Source organism: Diceros bicornis (assembly GCF_020826845.1).
Source record: "Diceros bicornis minor isolate mBicDic1 chromosome 30 unlocalized genomic scaffold, mDicBic1.mat.cur SUPER_30_unloc_3, whole genome shotgun sequence".
NCBI classification, from domain to species: Eukaryota; Metazoa; Chordata; class Mammalia; order Perissodactyla; family Rhinocerotidae; genus Diceros; species Diceros bicornis.
In genome coordinates, this window is record NW_026690901.1 from 417,759 (window position 1) to 432,829 (window position 15,071).

Consider the following 15,071-nt stretch of genomic DNA (forward strand, 5'->3'; position numbering starts at 1 on the left):
ACTGAGAGATGAAGAAACTGAGGCACCAATCAGGTAAATAACTCGGTCAACACTAATATCTAATAAGGGATTGAGCTGGAATTTGGACGTGAGGAGTTAGCTCCATAGTCTGTGCTCTTAACCATGACATTTACTCTCTAAAGACTTCACATCATGAAAAAATTTGATCAGTTATTCATTTTCTTGGTGCACTGAGTAGCCACACTATTTTATCTGTGTCTGAAAAATAGAATACGTGCATAGAAACTACTGCACATACACACTGATATTACATCTACCTATGTCCCCAGTCCCTGAAAATTAATAAAGAGAACATTTCAGAATGTTTCTTTCCCAGGTTGGGAGGACTTTGAGTAAATTTCAGTGTTACTGTAAGAAGCTGAGGACAGGCTGGGAGTGGGTCTCAGGGGAAAGGTGTCCTCAGGAGTCCCGATTGAATGACAACATTGATGGGAGGATCTCAGCAGTGACTGAATTCAGGATCTGGTGGTGTTTTAACCTGGTGCTTATCTTCTGGCTCTGGGTTTATGGTGATGCAGCACAGGGAAAGGGGATGGTTCACTGTGTTCTTGGGGAAACCAGACCCATGAAAGAGAGGGAATGATGATTTCCTTAAACAATGGACTCATGGTGAGAAAAATTCGGCCTGGAAGAGACAGTCGTGTGCTTGCTATAACCAGAAGGAGTTGCCTCTGCTTCAGCCAAAACACACAGCCCTTCATCATACACTCATTTTAACTCAATGGGAGGAAGGAGGAGGAAATCATGTAATGCTCTTCTGGATGTGAGATCTGTGATGGTAGAGACTGTGCTAGGAGGTTCTGAAAGGCCTCTCTGAGGCATTTCAGCCCTTTGCTGTGACCAGAATGACAAGTGTAAGCACCCCTGTGTATGTCTGGGAACAGTTAGTGTGTCAAGGAGAAGGCTCCCTGGTGCAGAGACTCACAGGAAGAAGCGAGTTTGACTAGGGAAGGTCAGAAATGTGGCCAGTGTGGCTGGAGGGAGCCTGAGAAGAGAGAGTGAGGGGAGAGAGGAGGGTGATCACGCTGGATCCTGGGACACGGTAGACTGTTACTTTCTGTTCCTCTGTGACAACATTAATCCAAAACCTAGCACCTATACAGTACAAATATATACCATCTCATAATTTCTGTGAGCCAAGCATCTGGCATGGCTTAGCTGGGTGCCTCTGCCTCAAAGTCTCTGTGAAGCAGGGTTGTGGTCTCAACAGGGCTCAAATGGGGGAACATTCCCACACAAGATCACGCACATGGGTTTTGCGAGGATCCATTTGGACTGAGAGTCTGAGCTCATGTCTGTCTTTTGGCTGGACACTCCCTCAGTTCTCTCCTATGGAGCCTCTACATAGTGCAACTGAAAACATCAGCACTTGCTCTCTCAATTCTGGTGATTTGATAGAGAGAGAGAGAGAGAGAGAGAGAAACAGAAGGAGGGAGGTAAGTAGGGAACCCAAGTAAGCCAGTAAGCAGGAAGTGACAGACGTTTTGTAATTAAAACTTGGAAGTGACATCCCGTCACCTTGGCTGTGTTCTGTTGTTCAGAAGCCAGATACTTACCACTTAGTGGTGACACAATGATGTGCACTCTAGGAGGCAGGGAGCATTGGGAACATTGTGGAGGCTCCCATCACATAGGCCAACATGAGCCTCTTGGGACTGATTCTGAGTAAAACAGGGGACCCTGGAAGGGTTAATGCCAGTGGATCACAATGTCTGAATTTCCTCTAATTTCAACCCCTTCAGGATGCAGACCTGAAAATGAGGCTCAGAGTGGCAGTGACTTACCAAATTTCACACATCTGGGACTTAGAGAAGTTCTGACTGGTATTCTATGTGATGTCCTACTCCTTGTACTTCCTCCATCTCTAAGTGTGTGCATTAGACACATGTGACACCAGCCCACAGATGTTGTACGTATTATTACATATACACCTGATGAGGTCCCTAGGAAGCTGTTTTTAGCCCAATCCTCATTGTGCAGCTTGGGAGAGTGGGGAGATCTTGAGAGGCACAGCAGCTTTTCCAGGACACATAACTGGTAGGAAAAAAGAGGTCTGACCTCAGCTCTGTCTCCTCAAAGCTGGGGCCTGGATCAACTCCCAAGGAGCTGTGGGGAGGGTGGTGATGGGCATTTGTGTACAGTGATGGAGATGACATGGGCAAAGAGGGAGAGCAGCCAAAAGCCTAGCGGCGGCTTTGAGTGGGTCTGATTGAAGGATGGGGCAAAGTAATAGAACCTTGAAGAAGTGACCTCACTTCCTTGGTGACAGCACCCAACAGAACTTAGAACTCTGGTTACCAGGCACCAACATTGTAAACACAGCCTCCTGTCCAGTTCATTTGAGTGGAGACACTCGACACAGCAGGATGTTCTCGTGTTGTCCCGTGACTTTCCCAGGCTCTGGCCCCCAGAAAGCCAAGGAAGAGAGCGTGTTAAGTCGCTTTAGACATTGGCTCAGCCCTCACTGCGAATGTTTGTGGTCTTCTGGCAGGAGGAACCATGAGGTAACAGTGTAGGCCAGGGCAGACCACTCTAGGTCAGGCCAGAACTGTGATCCCAAAAGGACAGCCCCACACCCCTTAACCCTCATTGTGTGTGTGTGGGGGGGAGGTGGAGTTAGGGAAGCTGGAGATGAGGAGGACCCAGCCTGGGCAGGAGCAGGAAGCTAGATGGTGGGAGTCGGGCAGTGTGTCATGTTCATACTCAAGATCTTGGCTGCAGGAGAGGAAGGTGAGCGCTGGGGACCAAGCTCCTCTATCCACATGTGAATGTTGGGCCCTCAAGGTGTCCTCACATTCCTTCCTTGGTGGAATCTATGCAGATTCTCCTCTGTGCCTGATCTGTGGTGTAGTTTCTCACTGTGGCAAAGTCCAGGCAGGCCCCTGATCCCTCCTGGCCTGACTGCCGGGCACTGTCACTGCAGATCTGCACCCAGGAGATGGTCGAGGAGCTGGTGCATGCTTTCCAGTTTGCCATCTCCCTGGAGTGGACACAGGTGCACCAGTCCATCAATGACCAGGGCTGCTCTGAGGTGAGTGTGGTTGCAGAGGTGTCTTCACACCCAGGACCCTGAGAAGATCAAGGCAGTAGTAGAATCCTGACTCAAATATGAGATTCCCCTGGGAACGGCTGCCCCAGAATTTTCTCGCTACAGTGTCCGACAGTCCCTCTCCCAAAGGAATCTGGACCTCCACTCCTCCCCAGAAGCTACACAGGAGGGTAGAGAGACACGTCATTCCTCCTGGTGGTTCACTATGATGTCACTGACTGTATGTTCCTCCTCCTCTCCCCTAGTGTGAGGATGAGTCCACTGTGAATTTAAATGAGGCCTGCAGGATGCGTGGCCTCCAGGTAGGCATGATGGAGAAGCTGACAGTGTCCATTGCACCAGCTTTCCTGATTAAGAACATCTCCAGCTTCACCACCTTCATGGTGAACTACTTGGCCTCAAACTCATGCCACCGGGTCCTGGACCAGCTGTTTACTAGGTGAGTAGCCACTCAGCCCTCAGCACAGTGGTGACTCTGCCCACTGCCAGCTGTGTACCTTGGGCAAATGCCCACATCTCTCTGAGACTCAGTTTGCTCTTCTTAAAAGTTGGTGTGGAGAGGATAAATTTCATGGTGATCTTGTAGGGACTAATGGGATCAGCCATGGCAGGTGCTTGCCTGGTGCTTGGATCTGCAGAGAGGGCTGTGGACATGCTGTGGTTCACCCCCGGCTGCCCCAAGCTGGATCGGTCCCTCAGACCTGGCCAGGGGCAGTCCATCCCTCGGTGCCTCTCTCAGAGCATCCAAGGGCTGCCTCAGCTCCCGCCCCAGCGCTCTCGCCACTGCCAAGACCATCATCCTCCCTTGGGATTCCTGGGGAAGACAGGGACCTGGGTGTGGGAGGCTGCCTGATCTCTGGTCTCTCACACCACTTGCCGGACTGCTTCCTCCTCTGACGAGGCCCAGCACACGCCCCAGGAGACTTGGCAGACGTCCCCAGGGCTATGTCCTCTGTAACTTGTCCCCTCAGAAGGGGCCTGGCCCAGGTGCCAGGTTTGGATATTTGTCCAGACTTCTTTTGATAAAGCTGGCAAGCAGAGCCAGGCTTGCAGTTGCCCTGGGCGTGACACCTGCGACCTCAGGCAGAGGGCCTCACGAGTGCCCTCCATCGCGGATTTCTCCCCAGAACCATGGCCTGGGCCCTAGGAAGGCCAAGCTTTCCCGACGCCAGAGAGGAGACTGGGAACTGACCCTGGAAGGGCTTGCCCAGTTTGGCATAGTCTCCCAAATGCCTATGGGCTGCTGGTTCTGCACTTCCTGCTTTGCCATATGCCTGTCTCGGCCCTTTTTCTCCACAGAGCCTTTCCTCCACCTGGCTGCAGTCGCCAAGTCTAGGCATGGGGTGAGGCCATGGCTTTGTCTTTCTGGAAAGAAATGAGCCCCAGGACAAAGCAACTGGCCTAGGAAGAACCTTGAGCTCGAACCCCAGTCTGACTGTGGCCACCCTGGACAGACCCACCCTTCCAAGGAATTGATGAGGCCTGCGATCTGTGAGGTATTGTGGGAGGTGAGGGAGACAGCACCTGAAGCCAAGTCAAGAAGGGTGGGGTTCCTTCACCTGCAGCTGGTAGTCAACGAGGGATGCCCCAGCCAGTCAGATCATGGTGGGAGGATGGGGCCCTCACTGAGGACCCCCGAGGCCAGCCCTAGTCCCGGGTGGCTGAGCATGCACCCTTGGCCTGAGGGGGTTGAACCCAAGCACACATGGTTCCGAGAGCTGCCAGAGAAAGAAGGGACCATGGAATAGGTAGGCGAGGTGGGTAGGGTGCCCCACCTTTCTCTCCTCAGGTCTCAGAGGGAGAGTAGTGAGAGAGAGACACAGAGAGAGTGAGAGAGAGAGAAAGAGAGATCCCTGACCTCTGAATCGCTGCCTCCACCGCTGGTACCAACTCACACGCCATCCCGCTTCCACCTACCACCCCCACGCCCGCCCCGGGCCAGCGCCACCACAGAGAGGAGGGTTGCTGGTCACCATCGTGCTGTCCCTTCTGGACCTGACCCCGGTGCAGGGGAAATGGTTCCGACAAGACATTACATGTCCCTCTGCATGACAATTGTCTTCTTCCAGTCTTGACTTCCACATGCCCTCCCCCAACATCCTCCTTTCTCATAAGATCAGGAGAGGATGCAAGATGAAAATCTCTGCCTTTGTGTGGAGAGACTCATTTTCCCGGGTTTCTGCCATGTACTCATATTTCTCAGTTGGGTATGATTTTCTCTTGCGAACCTGTCTTGTTAACGATTTGGCAAGCCATAAGAAACTTAAGGGAAAGGGCGGAGTGGGATTCTCTCTCTGCCCCCGACTGCCTCGAGCTGGGTCGGTCCCTCAGACCACTCCAGTGGCAGCCCATCCCCAGGCGCCCTCTCCCAGGACATCCCAGGGCAGGCTAGCCGGCAGCCCCACCCCACTCGCTACTGCCACGACCATCGCCCTCCCTCGTGAGGCCTGGGCAGGACAGGGACCCGGGTGTGGGAGGCCTCCTGATCTCACGTCTGGCACACCCGTTGCTAGGTTGCTTCCTTCTCTGACGGGGCCCAGCACACGCCACAGGAGACTTGGCAGCCATCCGCAGGGCTATGTCCTCTTGACCTTGTCCCCACTGGAAGTGGCCTGGCCCAGGTAGGATGTTTGGCTGGTTGTCCAGCCTCATTTGGAGAAAGCAGGTGAGCCGATCCAGCCATCCTGTCGCCCTCTGCCTGGCACCTCTGCACTCAAACAGAAGGCGTCACACGTGCCCTTCGTCATGCTTTTCTCCCCAGAGCCATTTCCTGGGGTACTCTTAGTGTTACGTTAGTGTTAAGTTTGGTTTCCGGTTACTGTCAGTTTTAGGGTTTGGTTTACTTTTCGGGTTCGTGTTAGGTTTATATTTAGGTATATGTTTCTGGTTAGGGTTAAGTTTATGGTTCTAGTTAGGGATAGGGTTATGATTCGCGTTAATGGTATGTTTGAGTTTAGGTTAGTGTTAGGGTTAGGGTTGACGTTAGTGTTATGGTTGATTGCCAGGTTAGGGTTAGGGTTCAGTTAGCATAGGGTTATCATCTGGTTAGTGTAAGTGTTAGGGTTTCTGTTACTATTGGGGTTAGGGTTATGGTTAACATTAAGGTTATGGTTCTGGTTAGTGTTAGGGTTTGGGTTTGGTACAGATTTGTTTTACGTGTAGGGTTAGTTTTAGAGTTTAGGGTTAGGGTTAGGGTCAGTGGTCAGGTTCAGTTTAGCGTTGGGGTTAGTGTTAGGGTTTGAGTTAGATTTAGGGTTATGGTTAGGTGTAGTGTTAGTGTTAGTATTTGGGTTAATGTCAGGGTCAGGGCTTGGTTTTGATATCAGTTTAGGCTTAGGGTTCTGGTTGGGTTAGGCTTCGGGTTAGTGTTAGGGTTCGGGTTCGGGTTCGGGTTCTTGCTAGGGTTAGGATTCAGGTTAGCATTCGGGTTAGTGTTAGGATTTGGGTTAGGCTGAAGTTAGGGTTAGTATTCAGATTAGGGTTATTATTAGGTTTCGAGTTCGAAAAATGCTCAGCTTTAGCTTTAGGTTTCTTGTTAGGGTTAGGGTTAGGGTTGGGTTTGGTTTATGGTTAGGGTTAGGTTTACGTTTTGGTTTCCGATTAGGGTTAGGGTTGGATTTAGGTCTAGGGTTAGGGTTAGGGTTAGGGTTAGTGTTGGGTTTGGATTAGGGTTAGGGTTAGCATTAGGGTTAGAAATATGTTTAGAGTTCAGATTATGGTTAGGCTTAGCAATAGGGTTCAAGTTAGGGTAATGTTTAGTTTTAGTGTTAGGGCTAGTGTTTGAGTCAGGGTTAGGCTTAGGGTTCAGGTTCGTGTTCTGGTTAGGGTTAGGGTTAGAGTCGGGCTAAGATTAGGTTTAGGGTTAGGGTTACATTTCAGGCTAGGATTACCTATATGGTTACGGTTAATTTTCATGTTAAGTTTAGGGTTATTTTTAAGGTCAGGGTTGTTTTTGGGTTAGGGTATTGTTAGGGTTCGAGTTCATTTTCTGGTTAGAGTTAGGGTTATGTTTTGCTTTGTTGGGACGGTTAGAATTAGGGTTACTGTTAAGGTTATGTTAAGGTTTAGGGTGAGGTTAGTGTTTGGATTAGGATTAGAGTTAAGGTTTGGGTTCTCTATGGTGTTAGTGTTAGAGTCAGATTAGGCTTTGTGTTTGTGATAATTTTAGAGTTAGGGTTAAGGTTCGGGTTAGAGTCTGCGTTAAGTTTGGGGTTCAGGTTATTGTTAGAGTTCTGGTTAGCTTTAGGCTTAGGGTTAGGGCTGGGGTTGGGGTTAGTTTTGGATAAGGGATAGGACTGGGTTCAGGTTGGGTTTGGGTTCGAGTTAGGGTTAGGTTTAGGATTCAGACTTGGGTTATGGTTAGGGTTATTTTTCGTGTTAGACTTAACATTATGGTTAGGGTTAGGATTTCGGTTAGGGTTATTGTTAGGGTTAGGATTAGGTTTTGGCTTAGAGTTCAAGTTAGGGTTATGTTTTGGTTCAGGTTAGGGTTGGGGTTAGCGTTAGTTTTTGTGTTAGGGTTAGTGTTTGGTTTAGGGTTATGGTTGGTGTTTGGTGTCGGTATCAGGTTAGGGTTCGTGTTAGCGTTTGAGTTAGGTTTAGGGTTTGGATTCGGGTTCGGGTTAGGGTTAGTGTTCACCTTAGTGTTAGTTTTAGGGGTAGGGTTGGGTTCTGGTTCTGTTTAGGTCTAGGTTTCTGTTTAGGGTTAGGGTTCCGATTCGTGTTCATGTTAGGATTAGGATTAGGGTTATTGTGAGGTTTAGGCTTAGCTTTATTTTGAGGTTTGCCTTCGGATTAGAGTAAGGTTTAGGGTTCGGGTCAGGATAAGATTAGGTTTATGTTTAGTGTCGGATTAGGTTTCGGGTTAGGGTTAAATTTGGGGCCCGCTTTAGGCTTCTGCTTATGCTTAGGGCTAGCTTTAAGGTTAGGGTTGGGTTGGGTTAGGTTTACTGTTAGTGTTCATGTTAGGGTTAGGTTTACGTTTAGTCTTAGAGTTAGTGTTCATATTAGGGTTAGGGTTAGGGTTAGGGTTGGGGTAGGGTTAGTGTTAGGCTTAGGGCTAGGCCTGGATTATGTTTAGGGCTAGGGCTAGGTGAGGTGGTTTGTGTTTCAGTTAAGGTTAGGTTTAGCAATAGAGATATGATTAGGAATAGGGCTAGTGTTTGTGTTAGGACTGATTTAAGGCTACAGCAAGGGCTAGGGATAGGGTTAGGGTTGGATTACATGTAGGGTTATGGTGAGAGTTAGGAGTAGGTGTAGTGATAGTGTTATGGCAAGAGTTATCGTTAGGGCTGGGCTTAGGGCTAAGATTAGTTATTACATTTAGGGTTAAGATTCTCTTTAGGTTTATAACTAGATTCATTTTTATGGTTTGGGACGGGGCAGGTTTTGAGGTTATGGTTAGGGGTATGATTAGGGTTAGATCTCACGTTTGTGTCGTGTGTGCCTTAGGGTGGGGACAATGGAAAGTGTTGGAACAGGTGTAGGGTTTGTGTTTGGGTTAAGACTAGGGTTAGAGTTAGGGTTATGCTAGGGTTAGAGTTACTGTTAGGGCTAGGGCTAAGACTAGGTTTTAAGTTATGGTTAGAGTTGGCTTGGGGTTACAGTTACAGTGAGTTTGCATATGATTAGGTTTAAGGCTAGGGAGAGTTTTAGGGCTTGGGGTAGGTTTAGGCTTAGAGCTAAAGTTGGGTTAGGATTCATGATACAAACCCCAACCCTAGCCCTAAAACTAATGTTAACATTAATCCGAACGTGAAGCCTAATTCTCACCATAGCCCTAACCCTAACCCTAACCATAGCCCTAGACATAACCTTATCCTTAATCTTAACCCTAAATCTAAACCTAAAATTACATTTACACTAAACCTACAGTTACCACTAACCCTATACCTGTAACTTACCGCAACACAACTCCAACCCCAACACTAACATTAACAATAACAATAATTCAAGAATTAGCACTAAGCTTAAGCCTAGCCCTATCCCTAACACTAAGCCTAGTCCTAGACTTAACCCTAACCCTGGCACTAGCCCTAGCCCTAACCCTAACCCTAACTGTAACCCTAACCCTAACACTTGCCCTAGATCTAGCCCTAACACAACCTACAGCTGAAACTAATCCTAACCCTAGCCCTGGCCCTAAGACCCAGACCTTACACTAGCCATAACCCTAACTTTATGTCTAAACCTAGCACTTGCCCAAACCTTAACCATAACCCTAACACTATGCTAACTTTAGTACACTAACTCTAAACTCTAAGGCTAACACTAAACTTAAATTTAATCCTAACAGTAACCCTAACACTAATACAACCCTAGCCCTAACCCTAACCCTAACTCTCACCGTAACTCTAACCCAAACCTTATCCTTATCCCTAATCTTAAATCCAAGCCTAACGCAACCCTAACCCCAACCCTACCCCTCCTTCTCTCTATAAAACTAACTCTAACCGTAACCAAAACCTAACCCTAACCCTATCCTTAAACCTGGGAACAGGTTTGTATAGGACAGGGAATCCAGAGTAGAGCTAAGCCAAATCATGTCTAGCACCCATTCCTGGAAATAAATCCATACCCCATCTCCCTTCCTTCCAGCTAGTAAGGATCACATAATACCTAAAAAACATTTGGCACAGATTGCTGTTTGGAATCCTAAACCAAACCAGTACACAAACTCTAATCCGAACCCTAAGCCTAACCTTAACCATTACCCTAACTGGAACCCGAACCCTAATCCTAACCCTAAACCAAATGCAACCTTAACCCCAACCCTACTCCTCCTTCTCTCCATAAACTAAATGTAACCCTACCCAAACCCTAACCCTAACCCTAATCCAATCTGAAGCCTAAGCCTAACCTTACCCCTAACAGTAATCATATGCAGAACCCTAATGTTAGCACAAACACTAATATTAACCATAACACTAAGACTAGACATCACCCAACCCTAACATTACACCAACTTTAACCCTAAACCTAACCCTAACTGTGACCATATCCTTACCCCTACTCTTAACCCAAACACTTAGCCTACCCCTACCCATAACCCTAATTCTAATCCTACTCTAATGTTACCCATAGCCTTAAAATAACACTTAACCTAGACCTAATGCTAGCCCTAACCCTAAACCTGGCTCTAGCCCAAGCCCTATCCCTAACCTTAACTCTAAACCTAACACAAACCCTAGCCTTACCCTAGCCCAAACCCTAACCCTAGCCCTAAGCCAACACTTACCACTACCCCAGATACTAGTCATAGCCCTAATCCTAATCCTAACACTAACACTTAGTCTAACCCAACCATAAGTCTAACCCTAATCCTGTACAGACTCCTAACACAAACACTTGCCCTAACCCTAAGCCTATTCCTAACTCTAAGCCAAACCTAAACACTAAACATAATGGTAACCTGAACACTAAACCTACTCTTAAACCTAACCCTAACCCTAATATCAGCCCTAAGCCTAACCCAATTGCTAAGTCTAACACTAGGCTTAAACAAAACGCTAGCACTACACATGACACTAACCCTAAAGCTAGGACTAACCATAACCCTAACCCTAGCACTAGACTTAACCCTACACCTAACCATAGCACTGCACACAAGCCCTAACCCTAACACAAACCCAAGCCCCAGACCTGACCCTAAACTTAGCCCCAGAAATGACCATATCCCTAACCCTAACCCTAGCTCTAGGCCAAATTCTAAACCTAACCATAACTATAGACCTAGGTTTAGCCCTAATGATAACCCTAGCCCTTTCCATATCCCTGGCCCTAACGCTAACTCTAACATTAGCACTATCCCTAAACTTAGTACTAACATTAAGGCTAACCTTAACCATAGCCCTAAACCCAACACTAGCCCTAGTCCTAACCATAACACTAAGCCTAGACATAAGACTAGCCTTAACCCTAACCCTAACCCTAAACCAAACACTAAGCTAAATATAACTCTAACGCAGCACTAACCTTAACCGTAGATCTAAAACTACCTTAACACAAACCCTTATACTAACCCACCCTAACCCTAGTCCTAAACCTATCCATAAATCTAGGCCTATTATCAGCCCTAACCCTAACCTGAACTCTAACCCTAACCTGAACTCTAGCCCTAATGCTAACTCTAACACTAAACCTAGCCCTAACTCTCACCATAACCCTAACCATAACCCTGACCCTAACACTAACCCAACACCTACCCCTACTACTACCCCACCCCAAAACTTAACCCAATACTAACCATAACCCTACCCCTAACCTTAACCAAACCTAACTCTAACTTTAACCCTAACCCTAACCTGAACCGTAATTCTCACCCTAACTCTAGGCTTAACTTTATCTTTAACCTTAACCCTAATGCAACACTAACCCTAACACTACCCCTACACCAACCCCTCCCCTAAACTTAAACCTAACCAAACACCTACCCCTACCCCTAACAATATCCGTAACACCAAGCATAACCCAACCCTAATGCTAACTCTAACACTAATCTTAGCCCAAGTTCTAATCCTAACCCTAGCTTTAGTTCTAACACTAACCATAACACTAGTCATAACTCTAAATCTAGCCCTGTCCCTAGCCCTAACCTTAACCATTACACGAACAATAACCCTAACAAAAACCAAACCATAACCATAACCCTAATCCAACCCCACCCCTATCCTTACGCCTACCTCTAATCTTAAAACTTATGCTAACTGTAACTGTAACTTTTACGTAACACTAAACCTAACGGTACTGCTGTGACTAACCCTAAAGAAATGCCTAGCTCTAAACCTAACCATAGCCATAAACCTAAAACTAACACTAAACCTAGCCCTAACCCTCGCCATAGCCGTAAAACTAACCCTAACCCTAACCATAACCCTTACCCTAAACCTAAATCTACTTCTAACCATAACGCTAACTCTAACCTTGACCCAAGTCTTGAACTAACCCTAGCCCTAAAACCAGCCCCAACCCTAATACTAATCCTTGTCCTCACCTGACCCCTGACACTATCCCTTGCCTTAACACTAACCCTAATGTTATCCATAATCCTAAAACGAGCCCCAGCCCTAGACCTAACATTAACTGTAACCCTAACCCTAAGACTGCGCCTAAAACTTAGCCCAACCCCGATCACTAACACTAATGCAGCCCTATGACTAGTCCTAAATCTGACACTAAACCTAACAGTAAAACTGAACCTAACCCTAGTCTAAGCCCTAGACCAAGCCCTAGCCATAAACTTAAACCTAGACTTAGCTCTAGCCCTGGCCCTAATGTTAATCTTAATGCAATTCCCACAGCTAACCGTATCACTACCCCTAACCTTAACTGTAACCCTACCCCTATCCCTAAAACACTCTTTACCCAGACCCTAAGACTTAAGGTAACACGAACCCTAACACTAACCCAACCCTAAACCCAAACCTAACCATAACCCTAACCCTAACATTAAGCTTAACAATAACCCAATCCCTAGTGATAACACTAACACTAATCTTAAGCATAATCATAACCCTAAACTTAGCCCTACACCTAACCCTAACCCTATGCCTAACTGTAACCATAACCCTAAATCTTAGATAACTCCTACCCCTAAGTCTAACCCTAACCCTAACTCTAACACTAACCCTAACACTAACCCTACGCCTACCCCTAATACTATCCTGAAGTTTAACATTAACTCTTTAACCCAACCACAAAAGTAACCCCAACACTAATCCTAGCATTAACCCTAACCCAAACCCTTGCCCTAAACCTAGCACTAACCCTAACCCTAACCCTAGCCCTAACTCTAAAACCAGCCCTAGACCCAGCCTTAACCCTAACCCTAAACCTAAGACAAAACCAAACCCTAACCCTAATTGTATCCCAGACCTACCCCTAACCATAAACCTACCCTTAACCCTAACCATGGCTCTAGACCCTAATGCCAACTTTAACACTAGCCATAAACCTAAATCTAACCCTAACCTTATAACTAACCCTAACCCAATCCCTACAACTACCACTGACCTTAACCCGAACACTAACCCTAAACCTATGCCTACACCTACTCCTCCCCTCACCAATAACCCTAATCGAAACCCTAGCCCCTCCACAACCATAGGCCAAACTCGAATGCAACCCTAACCACAACCCTACCAATAACCATAAAACTAACCCTAGCCCTAACCCAAACTTAACCCCAACTCCATCCCTAATAATAACAGTATTCCTAACAATAGCCATAATCCTAACCTTCGCCCCAGCCCTAAGCCTAAACCTAGCCCTAGCCCTAAACTTACCCCTAACCCTAACGCTAACATTAACCCTAACACTATCCCTACACGTACTGCTCTGCTAAACCTAACCTTAAGCCAAGCCTAACACTAACCTTAACCCCAGTCCTAGCACTAACACAAACCCTAACCCTAAGCCTAACTCTATCCCTACACCTACACCTCCCCAAATCCTAATCCAAACCCTACCCCAACCCTAAGCTTAAACCTAACCCTAACGCAAGCTTAACCCCAAACATAACCCTAACGTTAACCATAAAACTAATATTAACTCTGTACCAAACCTAACCTTAACCATAAACCTTACCCTAACACTAATCCAAGTCCTGCACATACACCTACTGTTAACTCTAATGCTAACCATAACACAAACCGACCCCTAACTCCACCCCTACCCCTACCCCTACCCCTAAAGCTAACGTGAACTCTAACCAAGCTCTACCCCTAACGCTACCCCTAACGTTAACCCTAACCCATTCATACCCCAACCTTAATCCTAGCCATAGCCCTAAACATAAAAACAACAACAGCCCTAGCCCTAAACCTGACCTAGCACTAACCCTAGCCCTAAACCTAACACTAAAACTAGCACTAACCATAATCCTACCCTAACCATTGCACTAACACTCCATCGCCACCCTGACTCCTAACTCTCACCCTAACCCAACCCCAATCCAACCTCTACCCTAAACCTAACACTAACCCTAGCACTATCGCTCACAGTAACCCTAATCCTAGCCGTAACCCTAAACCTAGCATTAACCCCATCTGTAAGGTTAATGTTAACCATTGACCTAGACCTAAAACTAACCCAGCCCTACACAGGAAATTAACCATAGTCCTAGTCCTAACCATAAACCCAGGTCTAGCCCTAGCCCTAAATCTAGACCTGTCCTTAACACTAGCCATGGCCCTGACCTTAACCCTAACATTAACACTATCCATAACCCTAGCACAAACACTAATACTAACCCTGAACCTAAACAAACAGTAAAAAGCCATCCCCATTCCCCACTATAAACACATCCCCATACCCCTAACACTAACCCTACCCTTAACCCTAAACCTAGCCCTAACCGTGACCCTGCATTACACCTAACCCTAAACCAAATCCTTAGCCTACTATAACTCCTAATCTTACCTTAATTCTAGCCCTAGCCCTATCCTCAGCTAGCGCTAGACCTAACCCTAACCCTAACATTAACCCTAACTCTAGCCCTAGCCCTAGACCTACCTTTAAGCCTAACACTAGTCCTAACCCTAACACAAACCCTGATACTACCTTATGCCAAACTCTACCCTTACACCTGACTCTAACCCTAACCATATCCCTAACCCTAACCCTCGATGCTAGCCTTAACCCAACACAAATCCTAGCCCTAGATGTGACCTTAAACTTAGCCCTAGCCCTAGCCATAACTCGAACCCTAACACTAACCCTTCCTCTAACCCTAACCCTAATCAGAAATCTAGACCTAGTCCTAGCACTAACGCTAACCCTAACCCTGTCCATAGCCCTGACTCTAACTGTAACCCTAACACTAGCCCTATCACTAACCCTAACCCTAAAACTACCCCTAAACCTAATCCTAAACCATCTCTAACCCCAACCTTATCCATTCCCGTAAACCTAATATTAACCCTAACTCTAACTCAGCCCTAGGCTAACCTTGACCCTAACACTTACTCTAGTCTAAGCGACAGCCCTAACCTTAGTTTGATCG